We start from the raw sequence: 12,590 nt of genomic DNA, 5'->3' as shown, positions 1-12,590 counted from the left end.
CTATATATTTTTCTCGGCATGACTTAATTGAACTATGATTTGCAACCCAAACAACCTGATTACACCATTGTCGAGCTACCGACATTAAACAAAGCGCTGCGTGGGAGGCAACCCACAATTATTTATTTTTATACTTTTGCACTTTCCTTTTATTTGAATAATGGTGATTTATCTTACTCCTACTAATAAGACTAACTCTTCATTGATTAAGTTACAAGCCTAACTCATACTAATTTTTCATACTAATCATTTAGAGAGGGAATGTACTGATAAAATGCAAGTTATTTTCAGAAACGAGGATCAAAGAAGATGCTATGAAGTCTTGGCCACACGAACCATTTCACTAACTAGATACCCTGACATCCATAGCTTAATAGCTTTAGGCCTCTGTGACATTGTGAAGTACATGTTCAACCAGCTCAGTTGGGACCGTTTATCCTTCCACAAACACCCAACTTATAAGAACCTGACATTGTAATTCCTCAGCTCATACTGATACAACCCTAATGTAGGAATAAATTGTGTCCATGGCTTTTCTACTTTCCGACTCTTTGGGAAGGAATACCGACTAACACATAATGAGTTATCCAGACTTTTAGCCTTCTAGTACGATCCCAAAGCCTCCACCGAAGTACCAGAAGGTGACGATATGCAATGGGAACTTGATTTTTTCTAGGGTAGCATTATTGAAGATTACCCACCTAATTATGAAAGAATGAAAACCCCTCTAATCCATAACCATGCCATCAGGTTTTTCCAGATGGTTGTGGCCCAACCATTCTTTGGAAAAGCTGAAAATATTGGACTTGTTAGTAAAGAAGAGGTATTTCTCATATTCAGTATTTTTCAATCCCGCTCCATACACTCTGTTGCATTCTTGATGACAAGTTTAGCCAAAATAACAGCTCAGGTTGTCGATAAAATTTATGGCGGAGGTATGGTCACCCAGATCGCTATGGCTTTAGGCCTTCGCAACCAAGTAACGCATTTCGAACCTTTTTGTGGTTATAACCTGATCAACATCGAGCATTGCCTAAATAGATGATTAGTTAGGCAAGAAGGACCTAATACATATAATATCCTAGTCCTTCGAGAACCAGTACACCAATTCACTATCCCAAACCCGGACACGACGAACATACATAATCGAGACAATATGCTATACCTTTTAGGAAATTAAGCAGAGTACCAATCATCTGATACTGAAGAAGCCCCCTTATCACCTCTGGTTGAACCCATCAATCATGACCCATTTATCGTTGAACTTACTGCCATAAAAACTGATATCTCAATTCTTAATAACGTTCTACATCACTTAGTGGATTCCATGTAGAAACAGATGGGCCACATCTATCAAGAACTCTACTCCATCCGTAGATCTTTAGGCATTGAGGATAATGCTTAGTTCTTGGGTGGAAGAGGAATTTATTTTCACCGCCGTCATTAAATTTACTTTAATTTTATTTTACATCTATTTTACTCATGCACTTTTGGGATTTTGCTCATTTTTCTAATCTTTAATGCATATCTTGATTATTATTTCCCTTTTTTTCTTTTCCCTATTTTCTAGATAAATTTATTATTTTAGTCATTGCATGTGTTGTGCTTTTGAGTCTTTATGCTTGGTTTTTGCAAGTTATTAATTTTTCCATTTCATGAGCCATACAAAAAAACATCTTTTATAAAGACTTAGGAAAACCCCCAAAATATCGGCTATTAGACAAATTATGAATATGTTATAAAGACTTGGGAAAAACCCCAAAAGATCAGTATTGTCTTAACACCGTAAGTCTCTTATTTAGGGAGATCAATTTGGATACTTGTTATGCCACAAGCTTAAAACCTCGCCCCAAAATAATTCTTTGAGTAGTTTATCCTAGCAGTCAGCACCATCTGGATTACCATCGAGTATGCGAACCAATGCAAATAGGTGAATGATCCCATGGTAAAAAGAAAGAAAAGAGAAGCAAAAACCTGAAAAAGTAAGAAAAATAAAGAAAGGAATATGTCTTCTAAGTTAGGTGACCCTCACCTATTCATTTAGCATAACGACTGTGAAACCTCTAAGAATATTGCATATTCATCAAAAAATTTAACATAATATGGATCATGGTCACTAACCGGTTCAGTTGCCGTGTGTGAATAGATAACAGATTTAATGTGATTGCGCCTGAATGAAAAGGGACGAACCATGAGACGAGTAAGTCAGGTTGGGCATAATAACATAATGCGAATTTGTTTGTATAGAAAGAAGATTCATGACCGCAAACATGGAATATGTTACTATGATACCCTTGGTTTGCGAGTTAGTACCTATCAATATGACCTAGAGTGATTAGAGTCTTTAGCCTTGAATAGTTACAAAGGCACCAATGCTTTCTTCTACATAAGTGTTTACATGAGGGCAAGCAAAGGTTCAACTTTGGGGGAGTTTGATAACACCAAATTACACCGCTATTTTGACTCGTTCTATACATGTGCTGCTATCGTTTTATCTCTATTTCCAGTGTTATGTGGGTATTTTATCTCTATTTCCAGTGTTATGTGGGTATCTCTATCGTTTGCCATGGGAAGGCCATATTAGAAATGATGTGTCCCACTCACCAACGGGTGGATTGACCCACTCTTCCCCACGTTGGAAGGATGGAATTTGCCACCTTGACATGGCATTCGCCATCCTTTGTGAAAGGCAGGCGGTTAAAAAATGGACTCACTTAGTCTTCCACTCTTACCATGTTCCCCTATTTTTCCTCCCATAAAATGTTGTGAAAGTCAGACGGTTAGAAAATGGACTCACTTGGTCTTCCACTCTTCCCATGTTCCCCTATTTTTCCTCCTAAAAATAAGAAAGCTTCACATGACATTTTAGGATTTAGGAACATTGTAAATAAGCTTCAAACTTCATTTTTCAAGGCATCCAAGCTTTGCACAATCTTAAGCACGAAAATCGCCGATCAAATTTATAACTCGTCACATCGAGAGGTTATAACACCAGAGAGTATTGAGTTTGTATAAAATTTGGAGCATATTATTTTCCCTCATTTTAATCTTCCGCCATTTATATTCCTTTACAAGTCTTCAGCAATTTACTTTGTATCAGATTCAAGCCTCCGTTTGGAGCAGGTTTTTATCATATTTCGCATTTTATTACTGCTTTATTTATTTACCCGCTCTTTATTTATATTGCCTCGCACTACTTTTATTTACAAGTCTTATTTATCACATTGTATTTCTTTAAACTACTTTTCCGTAATGTCTACTTCTAAGCCTCAAACTATATTTTCATGTTTGTCATAAGCATGTCCAGCTAATTTATTAATGTTGGGATGTGAGGACCGTCACTTAACGGTACTCTAACTTTTCCTTCTTTAGGATTTCGATTATGGTCTGTTTTGATTTTAATACAATCTTTCTGGATTTAATTTAATCGGTCACTGTGAAAGTATAAGCGGGAAAACACCGAGCAAGATCGAAAGTTGTCCGACATTAAAGAATAAGATTGGTTTGTTTTTTATTAATGAATACCACGAAAGCACTTTGTTAATTAACTAGGAAAGTCTAATATTTGTAGAAGGAGGTTTTAAAACTATTTGCGGATGCATTTTTAGGTTTAGGATCGGTTTCCAGAGGAAAAGCATGGAACCCTTTTAAGTTAAATTTTCAAATCAAAATTACTTTTCAACCGAGTAAAGAGTCTGATTTCTTAAAATAGGATTGACTACTTTAACACATTTAGCGCCAGTCACACGTGGCAATGGACAGTATAGATTAGTGAGTCAAATCTGGTTCTGAATATGCTGAAGCGACAATGCCTGTTCGATTATATTCTTTTCAAAGTAGAAAATATTTCCCCGTACAGGTATCCTAATTAGAAGCAATCAAGAGTACTGTTGGTTGATGAGGGCCATATCCCGGTATTATTTGCCTGAATTTATTAAAGTTATTTAATTTCGTATCCCTCATTTTTAATTCATTCACCTTAGATAAATACCGTAACAATTAGAAACGATAGATTTGACTATTGGTCTCTATGGGATCGATATCTTTTAAAACTACACGATAGTCTGTACACTTGCAGTTAGTTATTCTAATAGATTTATAATCTCACGAACATTGCTTGGAATAAAGTTTGCAAACCTCTTAGGCTAAGAGGTCTATAAGTGAAGAAGATTGAAGAGTTCAACATTGTGCTTCTGCTGGAATGGAAATGGAGGATTCTAATGGAGAAGGACATTTTTTGGTTGGATATTCTTAAGGCTAGGTATGGGTAATTAAGGAAAGCTATCACGGTGGGGAGTAGTGAGGGAACTAAGAAGAATTTTTCTACTTGGTGGAAGGATTTGTTATTAGTTGATTATTATAAGGCAAGTTGGTCTAATAATTGGGTGAGTGATAACCCTTTGAATGTTATTTTTCTTGACTTGAACTCGATTAGTAATCTTAAAGAAACATCAATATGTGATATGGGTTGCTGGATAGAAGGTAATTGGGTTTGGGGTGATTTCAGTTTGTTCGGGCATGAAGATTTTTGTTCAGTTGGTAGTTTAAGCCAACATCTGCAGGTGTTGGATAAAGGAGTTCCATAGGTATGGTCTTTGAATATGGTTATTTGAAACCTAATTTGAAGGCAGGATACTAGGTTAAATCTGGTAACTCTATTTTGGAAGAGCTTAGGGTCATTGACGATGTCGACGCGACCATGAATGAGGCTTTTGGTTCTCTTTGGATAACTAACTCTCCTTTCAAAGTCAGAACCTTTGTATGGCGGTGTTTCCTTAACAGGACCCCGATGAAGGATCAACTTGTTCGAAGAGATATAATTCATTCTCCTCGTGATCTTCCGTGTCTTATGTGTTTCCAGATTGAAGAAGATTTGAGCCACCTCTTCTTCAATTGTAGGGAGGCAGTGTTATTTGGAAGAAAGTGATAGATTGGATTGGGATTGAGTGGGTGAATGAGGCCGTAGTATGGAAGATTTTCTCGAGTTAGTTTAGTGTCGAGAAGTTTAAATTGTTGAAGAAGGGGTACATAGGTATCGTTTGGATGGCGGTGGTTTGGAATCTCTGGATGATTAGAAATGTTATTTTATTTAATGGAGTCCCTTGTATAGTTTCAGATCTGTTTTGGGACATTAAGTTGACGGCTTGGAAGTGGTCTTTTGAAGGAGAAAATTCTCATCCCAACAGTAGTTTTTTCGAGTTTTGTCAAACTCCTTTAACTTGTATGTTTTAGTTTCAGTTGGTCTAGATTCTCTCTTCCTTCGTTATTTTAACAGGGTTTCTATCTTGTAAGAAGCGTTAGAGTACCCCTAATACTATTTTTATATAATTCCTATTTACAAAAAAAATAAAAAAATTCCAAATTAAACAATACACTTTTGACTCCATAATTAAGTAATACATCGACGTCCATAATCAAAAACCAATTATAAAATTTTAAATTATAAACTTTTAATAATTTATCCACTTTAGGGATTAACAAACTCTACATTAATAAATAATTTTAAAAGTTAAATACAAATTTTATATGTCTAATATTCACAAAATCATGTATACGTGCAGCTGAAATTCTATAAACATTAGAAACAATTATAATATACATGTAAGCGCATATTACAATAAATTTAAAAAGGAATCATAAAAAATCAATTCAAATTTAAAGTGAGTTATTGTTGCATCTTATAGAATACCACATCACATTACCCGTTTTACTAAACATAATAATGTTCCAACTAAAGTTGCACTACACACGGTGTGTTTGATTTTGCAACAAGCATAGCATGGAAATCGCATCATCATACAATCCATGGAAGAACGAAGATTGACAGCCATGAACATAACAAGAGCTGCTGCAACTGTATCATCAATTCATCACTTCAAAATCAAACACGGGCATCCATGAATCTAACAAGCAACATGATGAATTCAAGTGAAATGGATCAATCATTAAGACATATTTAAAGAGTGTAAAGAGCAATCAATTTGCAGGTCCAAATGTGCTATAGTACAAATGCCAAATGCAGTCAAATTGAGGTCCAAATGCAACAGCCAAATGAGTCAGAAAAAGAACAAAATCGGCTACAAGAGAAAATGCAATTTGAGAGTTTTTAGAAGGAGTAGGGATCACCATTCATTGCTAAAAGATTCCTATTTGCAGTTCACAAAATAAGAGGTGGATTTAGCATTGAATTGTACAATGGACAACTCATCATTCTCGACAAATATTTTATTTTCCATTTTTTTGGATTCACCCGATTCTCACTCATCTTTGCATGTACAAGCTGCATTTGAAAAACTTTCCGGAATGGTAGAAACCACCATCTTTTCACATCAAACTAGTTACTAGTCTACTCAGCTTGTTTCACTAATCATTTCCCCTAACATCTGAGGATCCATTGTTGTTTATTCATCATTTAATTATTAAATTAGACTTTCTGTTCTTCACGATGTAAGCCAAAATTCTCCCTGCTTAGATCAAATCAATGGATTCCAAGCATGGAGGAAGCTTCAGTAATCCAAACCGAGTACAATGGAATTTTCTTCGCGCAATGAATTTGAGAAATGCTTAGTTTCGATTTTAGGCAACTGGAGGTTGAAGACGAAGTTCTTCCATCCATTTTCTGTTGTGCTTTACATTCAACACATAATCAATTTTCATTTGTCTAGTTTTGATTGGTGCATTCAAATGATGTGGCTAACTGGACTTAGAAAGGGTTGGTTAACTTGGTTAACATGTTCCTCTTAATTTGAGCCTTACATCATATTTACCTTTTTTAGTAATATGATCCAATGGTTACAATGAGGCTCATGGTCAGCGCATTTGGACCTCTGGATTAGATCCAATGGACTTGATCTATTGAGGGTCCATCATTGATCATTGATTAGATCTCCCTCAGCTTGGATTCAACGCGCGTGGGCTTAGGTTGAATTTACTTTCTAGACTCCCCAATTGCAGCCTACACCCCCTTTATCTTTTTTTATTTCTATTACTTTCTTTATTTTTTTCTATTTGTTTTTTATATATCATTTAGTTTTATTTTATTTTGACTTTTTAGATATTGATTTTTACTTTTATTTTAGTTTTATCAATTTATTTTTGCAAACTTAATTCAATTTTATTTTTTCACTTTATTTTGCAAATTAATTCCTTATATTATTTTACAAATTAATGTGATTTTTATTTTACATTTTATATTGATTTTAATTTTTCAATTTAATTCCATATTATTTTTGCAAATTAATTTTTATTTTCTTGTATTTTTTTCATTTGATTTCCTTTAACCGATTATTTTGCAATTTAATTTCTATGTTACTTTGCACTTTAAATGTAATTTCTATGTCACTCATCTTGGCATGTACAAGCTGCATTTGAAAAGCTTTCCGGAACGGTAGAAACCACCATCATTTCATATCAAACTAGTTACCAGTCTACTCAGCTTGTTTCATTAATCATTTCCCCTAACATCTGAGGATCCATTGTTGTTTATTCATCATTTAATTATTAAATTAGGATCTCTATTCTTTAGGATGTAAGCCAAAATTCTCCATGCTCAGATCAAATCAATGGATTCCAAGCATGGAGGAAGCTTCAGTAATCCAGACCGAGTGCAATGGACATTTGTTCGCGCAATGAATTTGAGAAATGCTTAGTTTTGATTTTAGGCAACTCGAGGTTGAAGACGAAGTTCTTCCCTCCATTTTCTGTCGTGTTTTAAATTCAACAGATAATCAATTTTCATTTGTCTATTTTTGATTGGTGCATTCAAATGATGTGGCTAACTGGACTTAGTAAGGGTTGGTTAACTTGGTTAAGATGTTCCTCTTAATTTGAGCCTTACATCATGTTTACCTTTTTTTAGTAATAAGATCCAATGAGGCTTATGGTCAGCGCATTTGGACCTCTAGATTAGATCTAATGGACTTGATCTATTGAGGGTCCACCATTGACCATTCATCAGATCTCCTTCAGCTTGGATTCAACGCATGTGGGCTTAGGTTGAATTTACTTTCTGGACCTGCCAATTGCAGCCTACACCCCCTTCATCTTTTTTTATTTCTATTACTTTCTTTGTTTTTTTCTATTTGACTTTTATATATCATTTGTTTTATTTATTTTGACTTTTTAGATATTTATTTTTACTTTTATTTTAGTTTTATCAATTTATTTTTGCAAACTTAACTCAATTTTATTTTTTCACTTTATTTTGCAAATTAATTCCTTATATTATTTTACAAATTAATGTGATTTTTATTTTACATTTTATATTGATTTTAATTTTTCAATTTAATACCATATTATTTTTGCAAATTAATTTTTATTTTCTTGTATTTTTTTCATTTGATTTCCTTTAACCGATTATTTTGCAATTTAATTTATATGTTACTTTGCACTTTAAATGTGATTTTATTTTAAATTTTGATTTTGATTTTAATTTGCAATTTAATATATGATATTAAAATTACAAATTAATTTCAATTTGGCATTCATTTTAATTCAATTGTTATTTATTTTTTATTTGAGCTTAAGCAATTGCTTAGTTGATTTTGTCTTCCATATTTCAAATCATTGATAGATGGTCATTTGGTTGATTCAATCTTCTTCAATTCAAACATGTTGATAAATGATCAGTTGATAATTTTTGACACTTTGAATTTTTGATAGGTTATCCTTTTGTGAACCCTATATTGAGTCCTTTGACTTGTCGATAGATGATACTTGTGTGATTGCCTTAGCTCTACTCTTCATTTTTCTCATCATCATCTTTGTTTTTCTTCTTTTGTTGTGAATCATTGTGTTACATATTTTAGGAGATTAATTTTTTGTTAATTCTCTAGCATGTTTGACACATACATTGTTATTGATCGACCTCAGGTAGGTATGGCTTCTACATAAGCCTACTTACAATTGTTTAACATAACGCTATATTGTCCAGATGCAAACAATTAACCATTAACCCTTATTATTAACCATTGCCTTGTTGACTTTATCTTATTGTCACTTAATTCTTGCAATTTACTCTCTCATTCATCATAATTATCATGTATCTCATGCATTTTATTTTATCTCATTTCATATATTCTCTTATTTTGTATTTTTATTTCTTGTTATATTATTAAAGAAAAGAACAAAAACATGATAAAATGAAAAGACCAAAAAATGATGTGATACTTGAGAATTAATTGTGAGACCTAGAGGACTTGTATTGGACCTTTGCTATTGTGATTGACCTATGCTTCACTTGGAGTTTCATCATGGACTTGTACTGGACCTATAGCGTTCATGGCACTACCCTAAAGCAAAAGGGAGACATGTTTTGTAATACCATTATCCACTTCTTTAGTTTATGCCACTTTGCACATACAAGACTTTCTCTTGGGATACCTTACAATAAGACCTTTTACTTCTTGCATTATCTCCCATGTAATTTTCTTGTATCCCTCTCCCCATTTTGGTGTATTTTTGTTTCTTGCTTCCGTTTGTCTGTTGATTGCTTGGTAGCCAACCTTGGGAGCTATGATCGTCACCATAGTTTCTTAAACAATAAACTAACCCTTGATTCAAGATCAAACGATATTTTCTCAAATAAAATTTAAAACACAATAAAATACAATAAGGATTGTGCGCCACGAGTCTTTAGTGGTCGAGAATGAATGAAAATGGAACTTTTCTACCCTCATTATTAATATTTTGGACACAAGACGCTTGGCTTGGTTGTTTGAAATATTTGTCTCTACCCATAGTCTTTAGTGCAACTCTAATCAAGAGCAATCTCTTTTTAATACCCTAAAAAAGAAAATCAACTCATCAAACTCTTTTTTACGCCTTAGGGCATCATCATGGAAACCCTTTTTCAAGGTAAAATCAACCAACACACAATATTTTTTTACTACGAACTACGAAGCTCTGATTCCTCATTTCATAATGAGGATGGGTAGGCACGAGGGTGGTAACCTTTGGTGAGCACACTAATAAAAACCACCATTTTCTGTTTTAGCAAGTATCCCTTAGTTAATGACACCCATTTAAGCGTAGATAACCAAGATGGTTCCCGTCGAGTACGACAAATGTATAGGGTGTTAATACCTTTCTCTTGCATAACCTACATCCGAACCCGAATTTGGTTGTGAGACCATTTTCTTCATCTATGGGGTTTATCGATATTTTCCTTTTCCTATGGAATAAATAAAATCTGGTGGCAACTCTGTGTCATTTTTTGCGTAGCGACACCTGTCAGTATGTAAATAGGATATCAAAGTGACATATACAACTTGCATGGTTTCTTAAATGTTGCAGTATGATGAAGCTTTGGTTTCAAAATAAAGGAACCAATGTGACATGTGAGTCAATATACTAGAGGCTATTAGAACATACGTAAAGACAAATATTCGTAAATTATATTTCTATCACATAAAATATGTGTATTATTATAAAATATAATGCATGACTAATGCTTTACTGTTTATTTGTATTGTTCAACAATTGTTACAACTTCATTCATGAAATATATATACCATTTATGTCAATGAAAATCATAAGATAGATAACTATGTTCTGATACTAATTGTTAGAGAAAGTTCATTCAGGATTTTAATATTATGATTTTTACTATACTCTAAATTCTATGATAAAAAATAAATAAAAAAGACATACCCGAATTCATGATGTTGATTTTTGTTCTTGATTCTTGATACAGAAGTCTCAGTTGCGCCATTGTTTGATATACTATAAGATTGTTAAAAAAATTAATTTAAATCAAATCGATCGAGGCTAGAATCGTAAACAAATCGCTTTCTTTATAGCATTTCAAGCACTTTCAAATTATAGTAGAGTTTGTACGCAGAAATACCCATAATAATTTAGCTTATACTCGAGTTTGCACAAGATCGATGAAACCTCGAATGTAGGGAACATAAAATATGGAATTTTACATGAACATGATAGATTTTTAGAATGTATTTTTCTTGAATTCGAAATGCTCAATTTATAGAATGTGACCGTCGATGAAACATACACTTTCAGCAAGACTTTTACCAAATGTTGCATTATTTCACCTATAAAAACACTTATTTTTTCCAAATGGTGTACTATTTAACCTACAATAACAGTTCAGACTCGTTGCTTATTTCTAAAACTCAAAATATAAAATGCGTTCTAATTTCAAAAAACAATCTTCGCTTGTGTCATACCCCAAAATTCGCCATACCCTTCACATTGATCATATGGATCACTAACCCGAAACATTTGTATATCATCTTAAAGTATTCATTTCATTTGAATAAGCATGGTTCAACACAAGGAGACACATGACTTGAATTTATCTGTTTCTGGTTCAGTTGGATTCATCAGTTCATTGCCTGTTATCATTACAGTCATCATCTCGTCACCAGGTCAATGATTGTTCCAATTAATTCTGACTTCATGTTGATTTCAACTTCAAATTAATTTTTGAAGTTTAGATTGATTTTTTAGGTTAGATTTGATTTGTAGAATTTTAATTAAACTTTGATTAGTTGTAGAAATCACTACTTCATTTTGAAGGTTGATATTTCAGTTTCGATAATTTTAGATTCTTAATCTTGGTTAAACCCATTCTAATTCTTTTTTCTTTTTTTAGCCCATTATTCATTTTTATTCTTCCAAATAACCAAATAAATCCACATCCAATCCACCAAATAAATCCATATCCATTTGATCAAAAATCATTATCCATTTTTTACAATTTTTAAAACCATTATCCAAATTAATTCGTCCATCATGTCCATTATCCAATTTTAATTTTTTTAATCCATGACTAAATATCCATTTAATCCAAAAGGCATACTATCCATATTACAATACCCATGTCCGTTATTAAAATCAAAGTCTTTGCCAATAAGACAAATGCAAGTACCATCATGAGTTGTATCCAAATTGCACTGCTACTGAATACCAAACACAATGGATTTAAAAGAAGCTAATTCCATTGAAGCGCATATCGAAAAGCCTGCTAGAAATAAGAAGCAGTTGCAACGCCGTTCAAGTGCAGCCAAGATGTAACAATGATTCAAAACCAAACCCAACACGTGCAGGGCTTCTACAACTCAAGCCAGGGCGAAAATTCAAAAGAAGCTACAGGAAAAATTTGAAACGCACATTAAACCAAACTTCAGCCAAGACAGACAATATAAGCCAAGAACGAGAATAAAAGAAAATGACATAAAAGCCAAGAACGACGCGCAATACCAGCTCCTGCAAATGCGTGAACGTTAGAACGTAGGTCATGGCGTATAAACAACTGTAAGACCCTAATTTTGACCCTAAGATCCCTCATGGCATCATATCATTGCTCATTGCATTTTGCCTTAAGGATCATAGCATCTTGGCTCCTTAACCCTTGGGTTGGGATTTGTGTGAGTTGGTTTGAGACCACCAAGCATGCTTGAATTGTATATTATTGCTTTTCTTATTTCTTTTACTAACCAAAAGCACAAAAATATGTCACTAACTTGTGTTGTTTTGAAGCTTGAGCAATCATGTGATCCAAGGCTCCTAGGAGGCCCCTATGCCCATTGAAGTGGCTAGATGAAAGTGAAAGCAAGCATGAAAATGAT

Source organism: Lathyrus oleraceus, chromosome 5 (assembly GCF_024323335.1).
Source record: "Lathyrus oleraceus cultivar Zhongwan6 chromosome 5, CAAS_Psat_ZW6_1.0, whole genome shotgun sequence".
Lineage (NCBI taxonomy): Eukaryota > Viridiplantae > Streptophyta > Magnoliopsida > Fabales > Fabaceae > Lathyrus > Lathyrus oleraceus.
This window is presented reverse-complemented; position numbering follows the sequence as displayed.